Below are 26709 nucleotides of genomic sequence, written 5' to 3'. Positions count from 1 at the left end.
TCTTTCCCTCTGCTCTCTCCTCCTTTCTCTCCCTGACTCTCCCTCCTCTCACCCTCTTTCCTCCTCTCATCCTCTTTCCCTCTCCTTCCCTCTCTCTCCCTTTCTCTCCCTGACTCTCCCCCTCTCGCCCCTTTCTCTCTCCTCTCTCTTCCTTTCTCTCCCTGACTCTCCCTCCTCTCGCCCTCTTTCCCTCTCCTCTCTCTTCCTTTCTCTCCCTGACTCTCCCTCCTCTCGCCCTCTTTCCCTCTCCTCTCTCTTCCTTTCTCTCCCTGACTCTCCCTCCTCTCGCCCTCTTTCCCTCTCCCTCTCTCTTCTTCCTTTCTCTCCCTGACTCTCCCTCCTCTCGCCCTCTTTCCCTCTCCTCTCTCTTCCTTTCTCTCCCTGACTCTCCCTCCTCTCGCCCTCTTTCCCTCTCCTCCCTCTTCCTTTCTCTCCCTTCCTCTCCCTCCTCTCTCTCCCCCTCTCTTCCTTTCTCTCCCTGACTCTCCCTCTTTCCCTCTTTCCCTCTCCTCTCTCTTCCTTTCTCTCCCTGACTCTCCCTCCTCTCGCGCTCCTTTCCCTCTCCTCTCTCTTCCTTTCTCTCCCTGACTCTCCCTCCTCTCGCCCTCTTTCCCTCTCCTCTCTCTTCCTTTCTCTCCCTGACTCTCCCTCCTCTCGCCCTCTTTCCCTCTCCTCTCTCTTCCTTTCTCTCCCTGACTCTCCCTCCTCTCGCCCTCTTTCCCTCTCCTCTCTCTTCCTTTCTCTCCCTGACTCTCCCTCCTCTCGCCCTCTTTCCCTCTCCCTCTTCCTTTCCTCTCTGACTTCCTTTCTCTCCCTGACTCTCCCTCCTTTCTCTCCCTGACTCCTCCTCCTCCTCTTTCCCTCTCCTCTCTCTTCCTTTCTCTCCCTGACTCTCCCTCCTCTCGCCCTCTTTCCCTCTCCTCTCCCTCTTCCTTTCTCTCCCCTCCTCTCCCTCCTCTCACTCTCTTCCCCTCTCCCTCCCTCCTCTCTCTCTCTCTTCCTTTCTCTCCCTGACTCTCCCTCCTCTCGCCCTCTTTTCCTCTCCTCTCCTTTCTCTCCCTGACTCTCCCTCCTTCTCCTCCCTGACCTCCCTTCCTTTCTCTCCCTCTCCCTCCCTCTCCTCTCCTCTCCTCTCTCTTCCTTTCTCTCCCTGACTCCCTCCTCCCTCCTCTTCTCCTCCCTCTTTCCCTCTCCTCTCCCTCTTCCTTTCTCTCCCTGACTCTCCCTCCTCTCCTCTCGCCCTCTTTCCCTCTCCTCTCTATTCCTTTCTCTCCTTTCTCCCTCCCTGACTCTCCCTCCTCTCCTCTCCTCTCCTCTCTCTTCCTTTCTCTCCCTGACTCTCCTCTCCTCTCGCCCCTTTCCCTCTCCCTCTCTTCCTTTCTCTCCCTGACTCTCCTCTCACCCTCTTTCCCCCTCTCCTCTCCTCTCTCTTCCCTTCTCTCCCTGACTCTCCCTCCTCTCACCCTCTTTCCCTCTGCTCTCTCCTCCTTTCTCTCCCTGACTCTCCCTCCTCTCACCCTCTTTCCCTCCTCTCATCCTCTTTCCCTCTCCTTCTCTCTTCGTTTCTCTCCCTGACTCTCCCTCCTCTCGCCCTCTTTCCCTCTCCTCTCTCTTCCTTTCTCTCCCTGACTCTCCCTCCTCTCACCCTCTTTCCCTCTCCTCCTCTCTCTTCCTTTCTCTCCCTGATTCTCCCTCCTCTCGCCCTCTTTCCCTCTTCTCTCTCTTCCTTTCTCTCCCTGACTCTCCCTCCTCTCGCCCTCTTTCCCTCTCCTCTCTCTTCCTTTCTCTCCCTGACTCTCCCTCCTCTCACCCTCTTTCCCTCTCCTCTCTCTTCCTTTCTCTCCCTGACTCTCCCTCCTCTCACCCTCTTTCCCTCTCCTCTCTCTTCCTTTCTCTCCCTGTCTCTCCCTCCTCTCTTCCCTCTCCCCTCTTCCCTCTCCTCTCCTCTTCCTTTCTCTCCCTGACTCTCCCTCCTCTCTCCCTCTTTCTTCCCTGACTCTCCCTCCTCTCCTCCCTCCTCTTCCTTTCTCTCCCTGACTCTCCCTCCTCTCACCCTCTTTCCCTCTCCTCTCCTCTTCCTTTCTCTACCTGACTCTCCCTCCTCTCACCCTCTTTCCCTCTCCTCTCCTCTCTCTTCCTTTCTCTCGCTGACTCTCCCTCCTCTTGCCCTCTTTCCCTCTCCTCTCTCTTCCTTTCTCTCCCTGACTCTCCCTCCTCTCACCCTCTTTCTCTCTCCTCCTCCTTCCTCTCCCTGACTCTCCCTCCTCTCATCCTCTTTCCCTCTCCTCTCTCTTCCTTTCTCTCCCTGACTCTCCCTCCTCTCACCCTCTTTCCCTCTCCTCTCTCTTCTTCTTCTCTTCTTCTCGAGGGAGGAAGTGGTATGAAGTGGAGAGCAGGTCACATGACTGCTGTCTGATGTCATCGGCGGGTGTCCATGTTATTGGGCTGAGGGGCCACAGCCGGGGTCCTGGCAGACAGCTCTGTGGCTTGGCCATCCTCACAGGTGCCCGTCTGACTCTGACACATCTGACTGGGGTAAGTATTAGTCACTATCCGGATGGGATGGAGGGACTAGTGGAAGGAAGGATGGGAGAGTGGAAGGAAGTATGGGAGAGTGGAAGGAAGGATGGGAGAGTGGAAGAGATGAATGGGTGAAAGGATGGAAGGAGGGATGGAGGGTTGGAGGGAGGGGTGGAGGTATGGAAAAGAGGGATAGATGGAGGAGTAGGAAAGAGGGATGGATGGAGCAGTAGATGGAGGGATAGATGGAGCAGTAGATGGAGGGGTAGATGGAGGGGTAGATGGTGGGGTAGATGGAGGGGTAGATGGAGCGGTAGATGGAGGGATAGATGGAGGGATAGATGGAGGGATAGATGTAGGGGTAGATGGAGGGTTAGAAGGAGGGGTAGATGGAGGGGTAGATGGAGCGGTAGATGGAGGGATAGATGGAGGGATTGATGTAGGGGTAGATGGAGGGGTAGATGGAGGGGTAGATGGAGGGATAGATGGAGGGGTAGATGGAGGGATAGATGTAGGGGTAGATGGAGGGGTAGATGGAGGAGTAGATGTAGGGGTAGATGGAGGGATAGATGGAGGGGTAGATGGAGGGATAGATGGAGGGATAGATGTAGGGGTAGATGGAGGGATAGATGGAGGGGTAGATGGAGGGGTAGATGTAGGGGTAGATGTAGGGGTAGATGGAGGGGTAGATGTAGGGGTAGATGGAGGGATAGATGTAGGGGTAGATGGAGGGATAGATGGAGGGGTAGATGGAGGGGTAGATGGAGGGGTAGATGTAGGGGTAGATGTAGGGGTAGATGGAGGGGTAGATGAAGGGATAGATGTAGGGGTAGATGGAGGGGTAGATGGAGGGGTAGATGTAGGGGTAGATGGAGGGATAGATGGAGGGGTAGATGGAGGGGTAGATGGAGGGATAGATGGAAGGGTAGATGGAGGGGTGATGGAGGGATAGATGGAGGGATAGATGTAGGGGTAGATGGAGGGGTAGATGGAGGGGTAGATGAAGTGGTAGATGTAGGGGTAGATGGAGGGATAGATGGAGGGATAGATGTAGGGGTAGATGGAGGGGTAGATGGAGGGGTAGATGGAGGGATAGATGGAAGGGTAGATGGAGGGGTGATGGGGGGATAGATGGAGGGATAGATGTAGGGGTAGATGGAGGGGTAGATGGAGGGGTAGATGAAGTGGTAGATGTAGGGGTAGATGGAGGGATAGATGGAGGGATAGATGGAGGGGTAGATGGAGGGGTAGATGGAGGGGTAGATGGAGGGGTAGATGGAGGGATAGATGGAGGGGTAGATGAAGTGGTAGATGGAGGGATAGATGTAGGGGTAGATGGAGGGGTAGATGGAGGGGTAGATGGAGGGGTAGATGTAGGGGTAGATGGAGGGATAGATGGAGGGGTAGATGAAGTGGTAGATGGAGGGGTAGATGGAGGGATAGATGTAGGGATAGATGGAGGGGTAGATGAAGTGGTAGATGGAGGGGGAGATGGAGGGGTAGATGGAGGGATAGATGTAGGGGTAGATGGAGGGGTAGATGGAGGGGTAGATGTAGGGGTAGATGGAGGGATAGATGGAGGGGTAGATGAAGTGGTAGATGTAGGGGTAGATGGAGGGATAGATGGAGGGATTGATGTAGGGGTAGATGGAGGGGTAGATGGAGGGGTAGATGGAGGGATAGATGTAGGGGTAGATGGAGGGATAGATGGAGGGGTAGATGGAGGGGTAGATGGAGGGGTAGATGGAGGGATAGATGGAGGGATAGATGTAGGGGTAGATGGAGGGATAGATGTAGGGGTAGATGGAGGGTAGATGTAGGGGTAGATGGAGGGGTAGATGGAGGGGTAGATGGAGGGATAGATGGAGGGATAGATGGAGGGATAGATGGAGGGGTAGATGGAGGGGTAGATGAAGGGGTAGATGGAGGGGTAGATGAAGGGGTAGATGTAGGGATAGATGTAGGGGTAGATGGAGGGATAGATGGAGGGGTAGATGGAGGGGTAGATGGAGGGGTAGATGAAGTGGTAGATGTAGGGGTAGATGGAGGGATAGATGGAGGGATTGATGTAGGGGTAGATGGAGGGATAGATGTAGGGGTAGATGGAGGGGTAGATGGAGGGGTAGATGAAGTGGTAGATGTAGGGGTAGATGGAGGGATAGATGGAGGGATTGATGTAGGGGTAGATGGAGGGATAGATGGAGGGGTAGATGGAGGGATAGATGTAGGGATAGATGTAGGGGTAGATGGAGGGGTAGATGGAGGGGTAGATGAAGTGGTAGATGTAGGGGTAGATGGAGGGATAGATGGAGGGATAGATGTAGGGGTAGATGGAGCGGTAGATGGAGGGATTGATGGAGGGGTAGATGAAGGGGTAGATGTAGGGATAGATGGAGGGGTAGATGGAGGGATAGATGGAGGGGTAGATGGAGGGGTAGATGGAGGGGTAGGACAGAGGGATGCTGACTACACTGACATGTCACCTAGTTAAAAATGACTGTCTTAATCCAACCACTGTCGATTACAGAAGCATTATCGTGTGTGTATTAGTGTGCAGAACTTCTCCTTCTCTCTCTCTCTCTCCTTTCCTCTCTTCTCCCCTCTTTACTCTCTCAGCCTTAAACAGTAAGAGTTTACGTGCTGTGTTCTCAATCAGCATGTCGGCTCTTACGGTACAAGGATGAAAGAAAACACACATCTCCTCCATCTATCTACTATGTAACTACATGTTAACTCTCTCTATCTAGTATGTAACTACATGTTAACTCTCTATCTAGTATGTAACTACATGTTAACTCTCTATCTAGTATGTAACTACATGTTTACTCTCTCTATCTAGTATGTAACTACATGTTAACTCTCTCTCTAGTATGTAACTAAATGTTAACTCTATGTATATAGTATGTAACTACATGTTAACTCTCTAGTATGTAACTACATGTTAACTCTCTATCTAGTATGTAACTACATGTTAACTCTCTATCTAGTATGTAACTACATGTTTACTCTCTCTATCTAGTATGTAACTACATGTTAACTCTCTCTCTAGTATGTAACTACATGTTAACTCTATCTATCTAGTATGTAACTACATGTTAACTATCTAGTATGTAACTACATGTTAACTCTATGTATCTAGTATGTAACTACATGTTAACTATCTAGTATGTAACTACATGTTAACTCTCTCTAGTATGTAACTAAATGTTAACTCTATGTATCTAGTATGTAACTACATGTTAACTCTATGTATCTAGTATGTAACTACATGTTAACTCTATCTATCTAGTATGTAACTACATGTTAACTATCTAGTATGTAACTACATGTTAACTCTATCTATCTAGTATGTAACTACATGTTAACTATCTAGTGTGTAACTACATGTTAACTCTCTACTATGTTACTACATGTTAACTCTCTATCTAGTATGTAACTACATGTTAACTCTCTCTAGTATGTAACTACATGTTAACTCTCTATCTAGTGTGTAACTACATGTTAACTCTCTAATATGTAACTACATGTTAACTCTATCTAGTATGTAACTGCATGTTAACTCTCTCTAGTATGTAACTACATGTTAACTCTCTATCTAGTATGTAACTACATGTTAACTCTCTATCTAGTATGTAACTTCATGTTAACTCTCTCTAGTATGTAACGACATGTTAACACTCTCTATCAAGTAGGATAAGTAATCCTTCTCACCCCCCCCCCCTTAAATGATTTAGATGCACTATTGTAAAGTGGCTGTTCCACTGGATGTCAGAAGGTGAATTCACCAATATGTAAGTCGCTCTGGATTAAAGCGTCTGCTAAATGACTTAAATGTAAATGTAACTACATGTTAACTCTCTCTAGCTTGTAACTACATGTTAACTCTATGTATCTAGTATGTAACTACATGTTAACTCTCTAGTATGTAACTACATGTTAACTCTCTATCTAGTATGTAACTACATGTTAACTCTCTCTAGTATGTAACTACATGTTAACTCTCTCTAGTATGTAACTACATGTTAACTCTCTCTAGTATGTAACTACATGTTAACTCTCTCTAGTATGTAACTACATGTTAACTCTCTCTAGTATGTAACTACATGTTAACTCTCTCTAGTATGTAACTACATGTTAACTCTATATAGTATATAACTACATGTTAACTCTCTATCTAGTATGTAACTACATGTTAACTCTCTCTAGTATGTAACTACATGTTAACTCTCTCTAGTATGTAACTACATGTTAACTCTCTATCTAGTATGTAACTACATGTTAACTCTCTCTAGTATGTAACTACATGTTAACTCTCTCTAGTATGTAACTACATGTTAACTCTCTATCTAGTGTGTAACTACATGTTAACTCTCTATCTAGTGTGTAACTACATGTTAACTCTCTCTAGTATGTAACTACATGTTAACTCTCTCTCTAGTATGTAACTACATGTTAACTCTCTCTAGTATGTAACTACATGCTAACTATCTATCTAGTATGTAACTACATGTTAACTCTCTCTAGTATGTAACTACATGTTAACTCTATCTATCTAGTATGTGACTACATGTTAACTCTCTCTAGTATGTAACTACATGTTAACTCTCTCTAGTATGTAACTACATGTTAACTCTCTATCTAGTGTGTAACTACATGTTAACTCTCTAGTATGTAACTACATGTTAACTCTCTAGTATGTAACTACATGTTAATTCTCTCTCTAGTATGTAACTACATGTTAACTCTCTATCTAGTATGTAACTACATGTTAACTCTCTCTAGTATGTAACTACATGTTAAGTCTATGTATCTAGTATGTAACTACATGTTAACTCTCTAGTATGTAACTACATGTTAACTCTCTCTCTAGTATTTAACTACATGTTAACTCTCTCTCTAGTATGTAACTACATGTTAACTCTCTATCTAGTATGTAACTACATGTTAACTATCTCAAGTATGTAACTACATGTTAACTCTCTATCTAGTGTGTAACTACATGTTAACTCTCTATCTAGTATGTAACTCCATGTTAACTATCTCAAGTATGTAACTACATGTTAACTCTCTATCTAGTATGTAACTACATGTTAACTCTCTAGTATGTAACTACATGGTAACTCTCTAGTATGTAACTACATGTTAATTCTCTCTCTAGTATGTAACTACATGTTAACTCTCTATCTAGTATGTAACTACATGTTAACTCTCTCTAGTATGTAACTACATGTTAACTCTCTATCTAGTATGTAACTACATGTTAAGTCTATGTATCTAGTATGTAACTACATGTTAACTCTCTAGTATGTAACTACATGTTAACTCTCTCTCTAGTATTTAACTACATGTTAACTCTCTCTCTAGTATGTAACTACATGTTAACTCTCTATCTAGTATGTAACTACATGTTAACTATCTCAAGTATGTAACTACATGTTAACTCTCTATCTAGTGTGTAACTACATGTTAACTCTCTATCTAGTATGTAACTCCATGTTAACTATCTCAAGTATGTAACTACATGTTAACTCTCTATCTAGTATGTAACTACATGTTAACTCTCTAGTATGTAACTACATGGTAACTCTCTAGTATGTAACTACATGTTAATTCTCTCTCTAGTATGTAACTACATGTTAACTCTCTATCTAGTATGTAACTACATGTTAACTCTCTCTAGTATGTAACTACATGTTAACTCTCTATCTAGTATGTAACTACATGTTAAGTCTATGTATCTAGTATGTAACTACATGTTAACTCTCTAGTATGTAACTACATGTTAACTCTCTCTCTAGTATTTAACTACATGTTAACTCTCTATCTAGTATGTAACTACATGTTAACTCTCTATCTAGTATGTAACTACATGTTAACTCTCTCTAGTATGTAACTACATGTTAACTCTCTATCTAGTATGTAACTACATGTTAACTCTCTAGTATGTAACTACATGTTAACTCTCTATCTAGTATGTAACTACATGTTAACTCTCTATCTAGTGTGTAAGTACATGTTAACTCTCTAGTATGTAACTACATGTTAACTCTCTATCTAGTATGTAACTACATGTTAACTCTCTAGTATGTAACTACATGTTAACTCTCTAGTATGTAACTACATGTTAACTCTCTATCTAGTATGTAACTACATGTTAACTCTCTAGTATGTAACTACATGTTAACTCTCTATCTGAAGTATGTAACTACATGTTAACTCTCTAGTATGTAACTACACGTTAACTATCTCTAGTATGTAACTACATGTTAACTCTCTCTATCAAGTATGTAACTACATGTTAACTCTCTCTAGTATGTAACTACATGTTAACTCTATGTATCTAGTATGTAACTACATGTTAACTCTCTATCTAGTGTGTAAGTACATGTTAACTCTCTAGTATGTAACTACATGTTAACTCTCTATCTAGTATGTAACTACATGTTAACTCTCTCTAGTATGTAACTACATGTTAACTCTATGTATCTAGTATGTAACTACATGTTAACTCTCTAGTATGTAACTACATGTTAACTCTCTAGTATGTAACTACATGTTAATTCTCTCTCTAGTATGTAACTACATGTTAACTCTCTATCTAGTGTGTAAGTACATGTTAACTCTCTAGTATGTAACTACATGTTAACTCTCTAGTATGTAACTACATGTTAACTCTCTATCTAGTATGTAACTACATGTTAACTCTCTATCTAGTGTGTAACTACATGTTAACTCTCTAGTATGTAACTACATGTTAACTATCTATCTAGTATGTAACATGTTAACTCTCTCTATCTAGTATGTAACTACATGTTAACTCTCTCTAGTATGTAACTACATGTTAACTCTCTCTAGTATGTAACTACATGTTAACTCTCTCTAGTATGTAACTACATGTTAACTCTCTCTAGTATGTAACTACATGTTAACTCTCTCTAGTATGTAACTACATGTTAACTCTCTCTAGTATGTAACTACATGTTAACTCTATATAGTATATAACTACATGTTAACTCTCTATCTAGTATGTAACTACATGTTAACTCTCTCTAGTATGTAACTACATGTTAACTCTCTCTAGTATGTAACTACATGTTAACTCTCTATCTAGTATGTAACTACATGTTAACTCTCTCTAGTATGTAACTACATGTTAACTCTCTCTAGTATGTAACTACATGTTAACTCTCTATCTAGTGTGTAACTACATGTTAACTCTCTATCTAGTGTGTAACTACATGTTAACTCTCTCTAGTATGTAACTACATGTTAACTCTCTCTCTAGTATGTAACTACATGTTAACTCTCTCTAGTATGTAACTACATGCTAACTATCTATCTAGTATGTAACTACATGTTAACTCTCTCTAGTATGTAACTACATGTTAACTCTATCTATCTAGTATGTGACTACATGTTAACTCTCTCTAGTATGTAACTACATGTTAACTCTCTCTAGTATGTAACTACATGTTAACTCTCTATCTAGTGTGTAACTACATGTTAACTCTCTAGTATGTAACTACATGTTAACTCTCTAGTATGTAACTACATGTTAATTCTCTCTCTAGTATGTAACTACATGTTAACTCTCTATCTAGTATGTAACTACATGTTAACTCTCTCTAGTATGTAACTACATGTTAAGTCTATGTATCTAGTATGTAACTACATGTTAACTCTCTAGTATGTAACTACATGTTAACTCTCTCTCTAGTATTTAACTACATGTTAACTCTCTCTAGTATGTAACTACATGTTAACTCTCTATCTAGTATGTAACTACATGTTAACTATCTCAAGTATGTAACTACATGTTAACTCTCTATCTAGTGTGTAACTACATGTTAACTCTCTATCTAGTATGTAACTCCATGTTAACTATCTCAAGTATGTAACTACATGTTAACTCTCTATCTAGTATGTAACTACATGTTAACTCTCTAGTATGTAACTACATGGTAACTCTCTAGTATGTAACTACATGTTAATTCTCTCTCTAGTATGTAACTACATGTTAACTCTCTATCTAGTATGTAACTACATGTTAACTCTCTCTAGTATGTAACTACATGTTAACTCTCTATCTAGTATGTAACTACATGTTAAGTCTATGTATCTAGTATGTAACTACATGTTAACTCTCTAGTATGTAACTACATGTTAACTCTCTCTCTAGTATTTAACTACATGTTAACTCTCTATCTAGTATGTAACTACATGTTAACTCTCTATCTAGTATGTAACTACATGTTAACTCTCTCTAGTATGTAACTACATGTTAACTCTCTATCTAGTATGTAACTACATGTTAACTCTCTAGTATGTAACTACATGTTAACTCTCTATCTAGTATGTAACTACATGTTAACTCTCTATCTAGTGTGTAAGTACATGTTAACTCTCTAGTATGTAACTACATGTTAACTCTCTATCTAGTATGTAACTACATGTTAACTCTCTAGTATGTAACTACATGTTAACTCTCTAGTATGTAACTACATGTTAACTCTCTATCTAGTATGTAACTACATGTTAACTCTCTAGTATGTAACTACATGTTAACTCTCTATCTCAAGTATGTAACTACATGTTAACTCTCTAGTATGTAACTACACGTTAACTATCTCTAGTATGTAACTACATGTTAACTCTCTCTATCAAGTATGTAACTACATGTTAACTCTCTCTAGTATGTAACTACATGTTAACTCTATGTATCTAGTATGTAACTACATGTTAACTCTCTATCTAGTGTGTAAGTACATGTTAACTCTCTAGTATGTAACTACATGTTAACTCTCTATCTAGTATGTAACTACATGTTAACTCTCTCTAGTATGTAACTACATGTTAACTCTCTCTCTAGTATGTAACTACATGTTAACTCTCTATCTAGTATGTAACTACATGTTAACTATCTCAAGTATGTAACTACATGTTAACTCTCTATCTAGTGTGTAACTACATGTTAACTCTCTATCTAGTATGTAACTCCATGTTAACTATCTCAAGTATGTAACTACATGTTAACTCTCTATCTAGTATGTAACTACATGGTAACTCTCTAGTATGTAACTACATGTTAATTCTCTCTCTAGTATGTAACTACATGTTAACTCTCTATCTAGTATGTAACTACATGTTAACTCTCTCTAGTATGTAACTACATGTTAACTCTCTATCTAGTATGTAACTACATGTTAAGTCTATGTATCTAGTATGTAACTACATGTTAACTCTCTAGTATGTAACTACATGTTAACTCTCTCTCTAGTATTTAACTACATGTTAACTCTCTATCTAGTATGTAACTACATGTTAACTCTCTATCTAGTATGTAACTACATGTTAAACTCTCTAGTATGTAACTACATGTTAACTCTCTATCTAGTATGTAACTACATGTTAACTCTCTAGTATGTAACTACATGTTAACTCTCTATCTAGTATGTAACTACATGTTAACTCTCTATCTAGTGTGTAAGTACATGTTAACTCTCTAGTATGTAACTACATGTTAACTCTCTATCTAGTATGTAACTACATGTTAACTCTCTAGTATGTAACTACATGTTAACTCTCTAGTATGTAACTACATGTTAACTCTCTATCTAGTATGTAACTACATGTTAACTCTCTAGTATGTAACTACATGTTAACTCTCTATCTCAAGTATGTAACTACATGTTAACTCTCTAGTATGTAACTACACGTTAACTATCTCTAGTATGTAACTACATGTTAACTCTCTCTATCAAGTATGTAACTACATGTTAACTCTCTCTAGTATGTAACTACATGTTAACTCTATGTATCTAGTATGTAACTACATGTTAACTCTCTATCTAGTGTGTAAGTACATGTTAACTCTCTAGTATGTAACTACATGTTAACTCTCTATCTAGTATGTAACTACATGTTAACTCTCTCTAGTATGTAACTACATGTTAACTCTATGTATCTAGTATGTAACTACATGTTAACTCTCTAGTATGTAACTACATGTTAACTCTCTAGTATGTAACTACATGTTAATTCTCTCTCTAGTATGTAACTACATGTTAACTCTCTATCTAGTGTGTAAGTACATGTTAACTCTCTAGTATGTAACTACATGTTAACTCTCTAGTATGTAACTACATGTTAACTCTCTATCTAGTATGTAACTACATGTTAACTCTCTATCTAGTGTGTAACTACATGTTAACTCTCTAGTATGTAACTACATGTTAACTATCTATCTAGTATGTAACATGTTAACTCTCTCTATCTAGTTTGTAACTACATGTTAACTCTCTATCTAGTATGTAACTACATGTTAACTCTCTATCTAGTGTGTAACTACATGTTAACTCTCTAGTATGTAACTACATGTTAACTATCTATCTAGTATGTAACATGTTAACTCTCTCTATCTAGTATGTAACTACATGTTAACTCTCTATCTAGTATGTAACATGTTAACTCTCTATCTAGTATGTAACATGTTAACTCTATCTAGTATGTAACTACATGTTAACTCTATGTATCTAGTATGTAACTACATGTTAACTATCTATCTAGTATGTAACTACATGTTAACTCTCTATCTAGTATGTAACTACATGTTAACTATCTATTAGTATGTAACACGTTAACTCTCTCTAGTATGTAACTACATGTTAACGCTGCAGCCTGATGTAAAATGCCACCCAGATATTTGCAACACATGCCACCCCCCCCCGCAAAAAAACAGCAGACAAATGACATTTATCCAAATATCACTTTATAGTTTAAAAAAAAAATCAATCCCCGTTGTAGTACAGTAGTTAAAATGCTTACAGTGTCACATCGTGCTGAAGACTCATTTGAGACTCTGTCTTTCTATCACGTGAAAGCTGTTTGACATCGTCTTTCTAGCTGAGAGACTAGTGTCCCCATTCTCCATACCCCCCCCACTTTCGTCATGGATTCAAAAGCATTGGATCGGCGTTTTGTACTTCACAAGTGTGGAGAATAAGGGCTGAGCTTACAACACACCTCTGCTCGATCCGGATGTGGAGTCAATGACACACGCTGACCTGTAGAGAGCAGCAAACACTAAGACATGTCTTACCCAAATTATTACTTTAAAAAATATATATATATTATTATTTTGACCATTTATTTAACCAGGTAGGCTAGTTGAGAACAAGTTCTCATTTACACCTGCGACCTGGCCAAGATAAAGCAAAGCAATGCTACAGAAACAACAACACAGATTTACACATGGGATAAACAAAACATACAGTCAATAACACAGTAGAAAGTATATATACAGTGGAGTGTAAATGAGGTGAGATTAGGGAGGTAAGGCAATAAATAGGCCATGGTGGCGATGTAATTACAATATAGCAATTAAACACTGGAATGGTAGATGAGCAGAAGATGGATGTGCAAGTAGAGATACTGGGGTGCAAAGGAGAAAGATAAATAAATACAGTATGGGGATGAGGTAGATAGATGGGCTGTATACAGATGGGCTATGTACAGGTGGGCTATGTACAGGTGGGCTATGTACAGGTGGGCTATGTACAGGTGGGCTATGTACAGGTGGGCTATGTACAGGTGGGCTATGTACAGGTGGGCTATGTACAGGTGGGCTATGTACAGGTGGGCTATGTACAGGTGGGCTATGTACAGGTGGGCTGTGTACAGGTGGGCTATGTACAGGTGGGCTATGTACAGGTGGGCTGTGTACAGGTGGGCTATGTACAGGTGGGCTATGTACAGGTGGGCTATGTACAGGTGGGCTATGTACAGGTGGGCTATGTACAGGTGGGCTATGTACAGATGGGCTATGTACAGGTGCAGTGATCTGTGAGCTGCTCTGACAGCTGGTGCTTAAAGCTAGCGAGGGAGATGTGAGTCTCCAATTTCTGGACTGGAATGGTAAATGTGCAGAGGATGAATGTGCAAGTAGAACCTCTACTGGATTGTGTTGCTCACTGACTTGGTTGAAAAAAACAATTTTAGATGATTTTGGCATGGAATTCTAAACATGTTAATGCTAACATTTTTTGTTGTTGTTGCTAATATTAGCTCATAGTGGCTAGTTCGAAACTAAATATGTAAAATCCGCTACATATATATTTAGCAATTCGATAAACTATCGCTTTCTGCAGCAATATAGCCATTGTGTTGCATTTAGAGAGAGAGTTTCCTGGAAATGGATCACCATGTTGTGGTGCTGTGGTGCTGTGGTGTTGTGGTGCTGTGGTGCTGTGGTGCTGTGGTGTTGTGGTGTTGTGGTGTTGTGGTGTTGTGGTACTGTGGTACTGTGGTGTTGTGGTGTTGTGGTGCTGTGGTGCTGTGGTGCTGTGGTGCTGTGGTGTTGTGGTACTGTGGTACTGTGGTGTTGTGGTGTTGTGGTGCTGTGGTGCTGTGGTACTGTGGTGTTGTGGTGCTGTGGGGTTGTGGTGTTGTGGTACTGTGGTGTTGTGGTGTTGTGGTGCTGTGGTGCTGTGGTGCTGTGGTGCTGTGGTGTTGTGGTGCTGTGGTGCTGTGGTGCTGTGGTGCTGTGGTGTTGTGGTGCTGTGGTGTTGTGGTGCTGTGATACTGTGGTGCTGTGATACTGTGGTGTTGTGGTGATGTGGTGTTGTGGTGCTGTGGTGCTGTGGTGTTGTGGTGCTGTGGTGTTGTGGTGCTGTGGTGTTGTGGTGCTGTGATACTGTGGTGTTGTGGTGTTGTGGTACTGTGGTGCTGTGGTACTGTGGTGTTGTGGTACTGTGGTGTTGTGGTACTGTGGTGTTGTGGTACTGTGGTGTTGTGGTACTGTGGTGTTGTGGTACTGTGGTACTGTGGTACTGTGGTACTGTGGTGCTGTGGTACTGTGGTGTTGTGGTGTTGTGGTACTGTGGTGCTGTGGTACTGTGGTGCTGTGGTGCTGTGGTGCTGTGGTGCTGTGGTGCTGTGGTGTTGTGGTGCTGTGGTGTTGTGGTACTGTGGTGTTGTGGTGTTGTGGTACTGTGGTGTTGTGGTGCTGTGGTACTGTGGTACTGTGGTGTTGTGGTACTGTGGTGTTGTGGTACTGTGGTGTTGTGGTGCTGTGGTACTGTGGTGCTGTGGTGTTGTGGTACTGTGGTGTTGTGGTGCTGTGGTGTTGTGGTACTGTGGTGTTGTGGTGCTGTGGTACTGTGGTACTGTGGTGTTGTGGTACTGTGGTGTTGTGGTACTGTGGTGCTGTGGTGTTGTGGTGTTGTGGTGCTGTGGTACTGTGGTGCTGTGGTGTTGTGGTACTGTGGTGCTGTGGTGTTGTGGTACTGTGGTGTTGTGGTACTGTGGTGCTGTGGTACTGTGGTGCTGTGGTGTTGTGGAGCTGTGGTGTTGTGGTACTGTGGTGTTGTGGTACTGTGGTGCTGTGGTGTTGTGGTGCTGTGGTACTGTGGTGCTGTGGTGCTGTGGTACTGTGGTGTTGTGGTACTGTGGTGCTGTGGTGCTGTGGTGCTGTGGTACTGTGGTGCTGTGGTGCTGTGGTACTGTGGTACTGTGGTGCTGTGGTACTGTGGTGCTGTGGTGCTGTGGTGCTGTGGTACTGTGGTGTTGTGGTACTGTGGTGCTGTGGTGCTGTGGTGTTGTGGTACTGTGGTGTTGTGGTACTGTGGTGCTGTGGTGTTGTGGTGCTGTGGTGCTGTGGTACTGTGGTGTTGTGGTGCTGTGGTACTGTGGTGTTGTGGTACTGTGGTGTTGTGGTACTGTGGTGTTGTGGTGTTGTGGTGTTGTGGTACTGTGGTGTTGTGGTACTGTGGTGTTGTGGTGTTGTGGTGTTGTGGTACTGTGGTGCTGTGGTACTGTGGTGTTGTGGTGCTGTGGTGCTGTGGTGTTGTGGTACTGTGGTGTTGTGGTACTGTGGTGTTGTGGTACTGTGGTGTTGTGGTACTGTGGTGTTGTGGTACTGTGGTGTTGTGGTACTGTGGTGTTGTGGTACTGTGGTGTTGTGGTGCTGTGGTACTGTGGTACTGTGGTGTTGTGGTACTGTGGTGCTGTGGTGTTGTGGTGTTGTGGTGCTGTGGTACTGTGGTGCTGTGGTGTTGTGGTACTGTGGTGCTGTGGTGTTGTGGTACTGTGGTGTTGTGGTACTGTGGTGCTGTGGTACTGTGGTGCTGTGGTGTTGTGGAGCTGTGGTGTTGTGGTACTGTGGTGTTGTGGTACTGTGGTGTTGTGGTTGTGTGGTGCTGTGGTGTTGTGGTGCTGTGGTACTGTGGTGCTGTGGTACTGTGGTGCTGTGGTGCTGTGGTGCTGTGGTACTGTGGTGTTGTGGTGCTGTGGTGTTGTGGTGTTGTGGTACTGTGGTGTTGTGGTGCTGTGGTACTGTGGTGTTGTGGTACTGTGGTGTTGTGGTACTGTGGTGTTGTGGTGTTGTGGTACTGTGGTGTTGTGGTACTGTGGTGTTGTGGTGTTGTGGTGTTGTGGTACTGTGGTGCTGTGGTACTGTGGTGTTGTGGTGCTGTGGTGCTGTGGTGTTGTGGTACTGTGGTGTTGTGGTACTGTGGTGTTGTGGTACTGTGGTGTTGTGGTACTGTGGTGTTGTGGTGTTGTGGTGTTGTGGTGCTGTGGTACTGTGGTGTTGTGGTGCTGTGGTGCTGTGGTGTTGTGGTACTGTGGTGTTGTGGTACTGTGGTGTTGTGGTACTGTGGTGGTGTGGTGTTGTGGTGTTGTGGTACTGTGGTGCTGTGGTACTGTGGTGTTGTGGTGCTGTGGTGCTGTGGTGTTGTGGTACTGTGGTGTTGTGGTACTGTGGTGTTGTGGTACTGTGGTGTTGTGGTACTGTGGTGTTGTGGTACTGTGGTACTGTGGTACTGTGGTGCTGTGGTGCTGTGGTGTTGTGGTGCTGTGGTGTTGTGGTGCTGTGGTGTTGTGGTGTTGTGGTGCTGTGGTGCTGTGGTGCTGTGGTACTGTGGTGCTGTAGTGTTGTGGTACTGTGGTGCTGTGGTGTTGTGGTACTGTGGTGTTGTGGTGTTGTGGTACTGTGGTGTTGTGGTGTTGTGGTACTGTGGTGTTGTGGTGCTGTGGTGTTGTGGTGTTGTGGTACTGTGGTGTTGTGGTGTTGTGGTGTTGTGGTGCTGTGGTGTTGTGGTACTGTGGTGCTGTGGTACTGTGGTGTTGTGACTCAAGTCTGACCCAGCTGAATATGTGGTGTTATGGTGCTGGTGCTGTGGTGATCCCCTGTGGAACTCCCCCCAATTCAGCTGAAAAGGTGGCGCAGGGAATTCAAAAATATTCAGCAGCCACTCACAAACACACACACACACACACACACACACACACACACACACACACACACAGAGATGTATGCATGCTCTACACAAGACCATCTAAGTTTACAGACATTTTAATGAAAAGTATGTAGCCATTTTTGTTGGCGGCTACTTTGTTGTCTTTACTGTGGTGTCACAAATCTACTCATTTACTCAATACAACTGAAATTACTGTGGTGAAGTTTGTGTGTTTCTTTACTGTGGTGACTGTCTTTCCCATGTCTAGCTTTACTGTGGTGTCCCCTGACTAGCCTTACTGTGGTGTCCCCTGTCTATCTTTACTGTGGTGTCCCCTGTCTATCTTTACTGTGGTGTCCCCTGACTAGCCTTACTGTGGTGTCCCCTGTCTATCTTTACTGTGGTGTCCCCTGTCTATCTTTACTGTGGTGTCCCCTGTCTATCTTTACTGTGGTGTCCCCTGTCTAGCCTTGCTGTGGTGTCCCCTGTCTTTACTGTGGTGACCCCTGTCTAGCCTTACTGTGGTGTCCCCTGTCTATCTTTACTGTGGTGTCCCCTGTCTAGCCTTACTGTGGTGTCCCCTGTCTATCTTTACTGTAGTGTCCCATGTCTTTACTGTGGTGTCCCCTGTCTTTACTGTGGTGTCCCCTGTCTAGCCTTACTGTGGTGTCCCCTGTCTTTACTGTGGTGTCCCCTGTCTAGCCTTACTGTGGTGTCCCATGTCTTTACTGTGGTGTCCCCTGTCTTTACTGTGGTGTCCCCTGTCTTTACTGTGGTGTCCCCTGTCTAGCCTTACTGTGGTGTCCCCTGTCTTTACTGTGGTGTCCCATGTCTTTACTGTGGTGTCCCCTGTCTTTACTGTGGTGTCCCATGTCTTTACTGTGGTGTCCCCTGTCTTTACTGTGGTGTCCCATGTCTTTACTGTGGTGTCCCCTGTCTTTACTGTAGTGTCCCCTGTCTTTACTGTGGTGTCCCCTGTCTTTACTGTGGTGTCCCATGTCTTTACTGTGGTGTCCCCTGTCTTTACTGTAGTGTCCCCTGTCTTTACTGTGGTGTCCCCTGTCTTTACTGTAGTGTCCCATGTCTTTACTGTAGTGTCCCCTGTCTTTACTGTGGTGTCCCCTGTTTTTACTGTGGTGTCCCATGTCTTTACTGTGGTGTCCCCTGTCTTTACTGTGGTGTCCCATGTCTTTACTGTGGTGTCCTCTGCCTTTACTGTGGTGTCCCCTGAGCGGTGTCTCTGTCTCTTCCACCTACCTAGAGAGACTGCAGCAGGCAACGAGTGTGTGTGTGTGTGTGTGTGTGTGTGTGTGTGTGTGTGTGTGTGTGTGTGTGTGTGTGTGTGTGTGTGTGTGTGTGTGTGTGTGTGTGTGTGTGTGTGTGTGTGTGTGTGTGTGTCAGAGAGCTGGGTTGCCTATCTACTGGGACAACACTGTCGTCACACAAGCAAGACCGCGCGCACACCCACACACACACACACACACCTCTTTATTTGTCTTCTCTTTGATCTTTTTCATCCCTAGCCGTTGCCTTCCGCTGTCGCCGTGACGCATGCCCCCTAACGACCATGGCTGTAGACTGTTACCATGTTTCCGTCTCTACAGTAACAATCTAAAGCCACGGTCGCCATGGAGACAGCAGGGAGAAGGAGGAGTGGGAGTTAGGCATGGTAACTGGAGATGGCGATGTCCGATTGGTTCGTGGGTGGAAACGACGTGCGCACATCAGCATAGAAATCCCCCAATACTGACCCATGCAGGCTGGCTCACACACAGGGGCACGAGACAGAGAGGAGAGGAGAGGAGAACGAGGGAGTTTGGGGGAGAGAGAGAGAGAGGAATACATAGGGGAGAAAGAGAGAGAGGAGAAGAGAGCGTTGTGGAGTTTTTTGTGGGGTCCTCTGGAAAGTTGCTACGAGGACATTCCTAGAGACTAATCAAGACATGGCCGTATCTTCATTTGACCAGGTTTCTCACGGCATGAAAATAATCCTGCAGCAACAGGAAATGTGAATCGTTACGTTTATTATAATTGATGGACATTTTTTTTGTAGTGGTCGAAACATTATTTTTGTTGGACGAATCAAGTCTGACATTTTCAAGCTGTTTAGACCTCAAATACACGTTTACATTTCCTCCTGTGAAGGAAAATTCCTGCAACAACAGGATGATCAAATTAAGACCACATCTGTACTATACCATGCTCAGGGTATTAGTTAACCTAGACTATAGTTTCCATAGCAGCACTTCCAGGGCGATGTCTCCAGGACAGGTAGTGTTGCCACGGCGAGTTGCCAGGCATCAGTAGCCATGACTGTAGACTGTTACTGTAACTGTGAGACTTTTTTTTAAAAGCAGTAAGCAGTCTAAAGCCAAGGTGCTGATGCTCTGGCAGTCAGGGGTCGTAACCACGGTAACCAGGAGAAGGAGGGAGAGAACAGGTTGCATGGCTCACATACCACAGCACCTGCAATGAATAGAAGAGAAGATAAAAAAGAGTTAAAATATTGTACATCCCAAAATGCCACTCTATACCTTAATTTTGACCGGAGCACATTCGCTACTTGGGACACAACCTCCATGGGAGGCTTTCTACCTGTTTCGTTCCTTAATGGCATTATGCTAACGATCAGAAAGAAAAACAAACCAGGACAGAGTCCCAGAACGTATATCTGCCAATGGGAACGGAGTTCCAGAACGTATATCTGCCAATGGGAACGGAGTCCCAGAACGTATATCTGCCAATGGGAACAGTCAGAGTCCCAGAACGTATATCTGCCAATGGGAACGGAATCCCAGAACGTATATCTGCCAATGGGAACGGAGTCCCAGAACGTATATCTGCCAATGGGAACGGAATCCCAGAACGTATATCTGCCAATGGGAACGGAGTCCCAGAACGTATATCTGCCAATGGGAACGGAGTCCCAGAACGTATATCTGCCAATGGGAACGGAGTTCCAGAACGTATATCTGCCAATGGGAACGGAGTCCCAGAACGTATATCTGCCAATGGGAACGGAGTTCCAGAACGTATATCTGCCAATGGGAACGGAGTCCCAGAACGTATATCTGCCAATGGGAACGGTCAGAGTCCCAGAACGTATATCTGCCAATGGGAACAGTCAGAGTCCCAGAACGTATATCTGCCAATGGGCACGGAGTTCCAGAACGTATATCTGCCAATGGGAACAGTCAGAGTCCCAGAACGTATATCTGCCAATGGGAACAGTCAGAGTTCCAGAACGTATATCTGCCAATGGGAACAGTCAGAGTTCCAGAACGTATATCTGCCAATGGGAACAGTCAGAGTCCCAGAACATATATCTGCCAATGGGAACAGTCAGAGTCCCAGAACGTACATCTGCCAATGGGATCAGTCAGAGTACCAGAACGTACATCTGCCAATGGGAACAGTCAGAGTTCCAGAACGTATATCTGCCAATGGGAACGGAGTCCCAGAACATATATCTGCCAATGGGAACAGTCAGAGTCCCAGAACGTACATCTGCCAATGGGAACAGTCAGAGTCCCAGAACATATATCTGCCAATGGGAACAGTCAGAGTCCCAGAACGTACATCTGCCAATGGGAACAGTCAGAGTTCCAGAACGTATATCTGCCAATGGGAACGGAGTCCCAGAACATATATCTGCCAATGGGAACGGAGTTCCAGAACGTATATCTGCCAATGGGAACAGTCAAAGTCCCAGAACAGATTTCTGCGTATATCTGTGGGAACAGTCAGAGTCTCAGCTTGGCACACCTGCATTTAGGGAGTTTCTCCCATTCTTCGGGGAACGGAGTCCCAGAACGTATATCTGCCAATGGGAACAGTCAGAGTCCCAGAACGTATATCTGCCAATGGGAACGGAGTCCCAGAACGTATATCTGCCAATGGGAACGGAGTCCCAGAACGTATATCTGCCAATGGGAACGGTCAGAGTCCCAGAACGTATATCTGCCAATGGGAACAGTCAGAGTCCCAGAACGTATATCTGCCAATGGGCACGGAGTTCCAGAACGTATATCTGCCAATGGGAACAGTCAGAGTCCCAGAACGTATATCTGCCAATGGGAACAGTCAGAGTTCCAGAACGTACATCTGCCAATGGGAACAGTCAGAGTCCCAGAACGTATATCTGCCAATGGGAACAGTCAGAGTCCCAGAACGTACATCTGCCAATGGGAACAGTCAGAGTTCCAGAACGTATATCTGCCAATGGGAACGGAGTCCCAGAACATATATCTGCCAATGGGAACAGTCAGAGTCCCAGAACGTACATCTGCCAATGGGAACAGTCAGAGTCCCAGAACATATATCTGCCAATGGGAACAGTCAGAGTCCCAGAACGTACATCTGCCAATGGGAACAGTCAGAGTTCCAGAACGTATATCTGCCAATGGGAACGGAGTCCCAGAACATATATCTGCCAATGGGAACAGTCAGAGTCCCAGAACATATTTCTGCGTATATCTGTGGGAACAGTCAGAGTCTCAGCTTGGCACACCTGTATTTAGGGAGTTTCTCCCATTCTTCGCTGTAGATCCTCAGTTTGAATGGTGATCGTTGCACAATTTGTAGGATTTCCAGAGACATCGGGTTCAAGTCCGGGCTCTGGCTGGGATAATCGAGGACATTCAGACAAGTCACTCCTGCGTGGTCTTGGCTGTGTGCTTAGTGTAACATTGTCCTGTTGGTGCTGTGGTGCTGTGGTACTGTGGTGCTGAGGTGTTGTGGTGCTGTGGTGTTGTGGTGCTGTGGTGCTGTGGTGTTGTGGTACTGTGGTACTGTGGTGCTGAGGTGTTGTGGTGCTGTGGTGTTGTGGTGCTGTGGTGCTGTGGTGTTGTGGTACTGTGGTGTTGTGGTGCTGTGGTGCTTTGGTGCTGTGGTGTTTTGGTACTGTGGTGTTGTGGTGCTGTGGTGCTGTGGTACTGTGGAGCTGTGGTACTGTGGTGTTTTGGTACTGTGGTGTTGTGGTGCTGTGGTGTTGTGGTACTGTGGAGCTGTGGTACTGTGGTGTTGTGGTGCTGTGGTGTTGTGGTGTTGTGGTACTGTGGAGCTGTGGTACTGTGGAGCTGTGGTACTGTGGTGTTGTGGTACTGTGGGGTTGTGGTGTTGTGGTACTGTGGTGTTGTGGTACTGTGGTGTTGGGAACGGAGTTCCAATGGGAACGGAGTTCCAGAACGTATATCTGCCAATGGGAACAGTCAGAGTCCCAGAACATATTTCTGCGTATATCTGTGGGAACAGTCAGAGTCTCAGCTTGGCACACCTGTATTTAGGGAGTTTCTCCCATTCTTCGCTGTAGATCCTCAGTTTGAATGGTGAGCGTCGTTGCACAGCAATTTGTAGGATTTCCAGAGATGTTCGATCGGGTTCAAGTCCGGGCTCTGGCTGGGATAATCGAGGACATTCAGACAAGTCACTCCTGCGTGGTCTTGGCTGTGTGCTTAGTGTAACATTGTCCTGTTGGAAGGTGAACCTCTGCCCCAGTCTGAGGTCCTGAGCGCTCCGGAGCAGGTTTTCATCAAGGATCTCTGTACTTTGCTCCGTTCATCTTTCCCTCAATCCTGACTAGTCTCCCAGTCCCTGCCGCTGAAAAACATCCCCACAGCATGATGCTGCCACCACCATGCTTCACCATAGGAATGGTACCAGGGTTCAACCAGACGTGAGGCTTGGCGTTCAGGCCAAAGAGTGCAATCTTGGTTTCATCAGACCAGAGAATTTAGTTTCTCATGGTCTGAGAGTCCTTTAGGTGCCTTTTGGCAAACTCCAAGTGGGCTGTCATGTGCCTTTTACTGAGGTCTGCAGAGATGGCCGTCCTTCTGGAAGGTTCTCCCATCTGAACAGAGGAACTCTAGAGCTCTGTCAGAGTGACCATCGGGTTCTTGGTCACATTCCTGACCAAGGCCCTTCTCCCCGATTGCTCAGTTTGTCCAGACGGCCAGCTGTAGGTAGAGTCTTGGTGGTTCCAATCTTCTTCAATTTAAGAAAGATGGAAGCCACTGTGTTCTTGGGGGCCTTCAAAGCTGCAGAAAAATGCTGGTACCCTTCCCCAGATCTGTGCCTCGACACAATCCTGTCTCGGAGCTCTACAGACAATCCTGTCTCGGAGCTCTACGGACAATTCCTTCAACCTCATGCCTTGGTTTTTTGCTGTGACATGCACTGTCAACTGTGGGACCTTATATAGACAGGTGTGTGCCTTTCCAAATCATGTCCAATCAAATTAATTTTCCACAGGTTGACTCCAATCAAGTTGTAGAAACATCTCAAGAATGATCAATGGAAACGGGATGCAACTGAACCCAATTTTGAGTCTCATTGTCACGAACCTCGCCGAGGATGGTGCCTCTTCCCTGTTCGGGTGGGGCTTGGCGGTCGTCGTCTCCGGCCTATTAGCTGCCATCGATTCCCTTTCTGTTTGTTTTTGGTCATTGGATAATTGGGTACACCTGTTTTGTATTAGGGTTTGTTTGTAGGTTATTTAAGGGCACTAGGCCCGCTGGGTATTTGTGCGGGCTTGTTTCTTGTTACTCTGTGTTGGATGGTGTCATTTTGTTCCTATCCTTATTTGCCGGGCTATTTCTGTCCTGTTGTTTGGACTGGCAACTTATATACGCCCTGTGTGTTGGCGTAACTGTTTTTGTTGCGCTGGGGAATAAATTTGACAAAACGACTGAACCCTGCTCTCTGCGCCTGATTCCACCCACCACTCCTAGTTATCGTAACATCAAGGGCTTTATTGGCATGGGAAACATGTGTTAACATTGCCAAAGCAAGTAAGGTAGATAATATATAAAGTGAAATAAACAATAAAAATTTACAGTAGACATCACACATACAGAAGTTTCAAAACAATAAAGACATTACAAATGTCATATTATATATATATATATACAGTGTTTTAACAATGTACAAATGGTAAAGGACACAAGATAAAATAAATAAGCATAGATATGGGTTGTATTTACAATGGTGCGTGTTCTACACTGGTTGCACTTTTCTGGTGGCAACAGATCACAAATCTTGCTGCTCTGATGGCACACTGTGGAGTTTCATAGCAAAGGAAAACTTATGTAAATAAGGTATCTGTTTTTTATTTGTAATAAATGTGCAAATATTTCTAAAAAACTGTTTTGTCGTTGTGTAGTATTGTGGGAAGAAAATCTATTGAATCCATTTTGGAATAAGGCTGTAACAACGTGGAAAAAGGAAAACCTTCCGCACCGTATCGTCTCTGACATTCCTCCTTCCGATTTTGCTCATTCTGATATTTCTTCATTTCTATCTTGTTACTTTTTTAGAGACAGAGAGACAGAGAGAGACAGAGAGAGACAGACAGAGAGAGAGACAGAGAGAGAGAGACAGAGAGACAGAGAGAGACAGACAGAGAGAGAGACAGAGAGAGAGAGATAGAGAGACAGAGAGAGACAGAGAGAGACAGAGAGAGAGAGAGAGAGACAGAGAGAGAGAGACAGACAGAGAGAGACAGACAGAGAGAGAGACAGAGAGTGACAGACAGAGAGAGAGAGATAGAGAGACAGAGAGAGACAGAGAGAGACAGAGAGAGAGACAGAGAGAGACAGAGAGAGACCTCTCTTGCTACCTCACTTGCTTTGGCAATGTTAACAGATGTTTCCCATGCCAATAAAGCCCTTGATTTGAATTGAATTGATTGAGAGACAGAGAGAGAGAGAGAGAGAGAGAGAGACAGAGAGAGAGAGAGAGACAGAGAGAGAGAGAGACAGAGAGAGAGATCGGACACTCTGTGGAACAAAAAGCATTCACTATATCATCCTGGAATATCCAAGGCCTGAGGTCATCTGCCTTTGGCCTGAAGAGCAGGAACCCGGACTTCACCAAAGAAATCGGTAATACAGACATTGTCATCCTGCAAGAAACCTGGTATAGAGGAGACAGACCCACTGGATGCCCTCTAGGTTACAGAGAGCTGGTAGTCCCATCCACCAAACTACCAGGTGTGAAACAGGGAAGGGACTCGGGGGGTATGCTAATTTGGTATAGAGCAGACCTAACTCACTCCATTAAATTAATCAAAACAGGAACATTCTACATTTGGCTAGAAATTCAAAAGGAAATTATCCTAACAGAGAAAAATGTCCTCCTGTGTGCTACCTATATCCCCCCACTAGAATCCCCATATTTTAATGAAGACAGCTTCTCCATCCTGGAGGGGGAAATCAATCATTTCCAGGCCCAGGGACATGTACTAGTCTGTGGCGACCTAAATGCCAGAACCGGACAAGAACCTGACACCCTCAGCACACAGGGGGACAAACACCTGCCTGGAGGTGGCAGCATTCCCTCCCAAATATGCCCCCCTAGGCACAACTATGACAACATAACCAACAAAAACGGGTCACAACTCCTGCAGCTTTGTCGCAAGCTGGATATGTACATAGTCAATAGTAGGCTTCGAGGGGACTCCTATGGTAGGTACACCTATAGCTCACCTCTTGGCAGTGGTACTGTAGACTACTTTATCACTGACCTCAACCCAGAGTCTCTCAGAGCGTTCACAGTCAGCCCACTGACACCCCTATCAGACCACAGCAAAATCACAGTATACCTAAACAGAGCAATACTCAATCATGAGGCATCAAAGCCAAAGGAACTGAGTAACATTAAGAAATGCTATAGATGGAAGGAATGCAGCTTGGAAACCTACCAAAAAACAGTTAGGCAACAACAAATTCAATCCCTTTTAGACAATTTCCTGGGTAAAATGTTCCACTGTAATAGTGAAGGTGTAAACTTGGCAGTAGAAAATCTTAACAGTATATTTGACCTCTCAGCTTCCCTATCAAATCTAAAAATCTCAAATAGAAAACCGAAGAAAATTAACAACAATGACAAATGGTTTGATGAAGAATGCAAAAATCTAAGAAAGAAATTGAGAAACCTGTCCAACCAAAAACATAGA

At 44.1% G+C, this 26709-nt stretch overlaps 1 long non-coding RNA gene across 1 annotated transcript; it reads left to right on the top strand.

The window, feature by feature from the left end:
* Nucleotides 1-2035: 2035 nt before the first annotated feature.
* Nucleotides 2036-24896, top strand: LOC135551073 (uncharacterized). The gene is made up of 2 exons (XR_010457180.1): nt 2036-2535; nt 24006-24896. It is a non-coding gene; the product is annotated as an uncharacterized LOC135551073 (long non-coding RNA).
* Nucleotides 24897-26709: the final 1813 nt, after the last annotated feature.

The sequence above is a fragment of the Oncorhynchus masou genome, chromosome 12, assembly GCF_036934945.1.
Source record: "Oncorhynchus masou masou isolate Uvic2021 chromosome 12, UVic_Omas_1.1, whole genome shotgun sequence".
Classification (NCBI taxonomy): Eukaryota; Metazoa; Chordata; class Actinopteri; order Salmoniformes; family Salmonidae; genus Oncorhynchus; species Oncorhynchus masou.
Note: the sequence above shows the minus strand (reverse complement) of the source record. Positions and strands in the feature narration are given on the sequence as shown.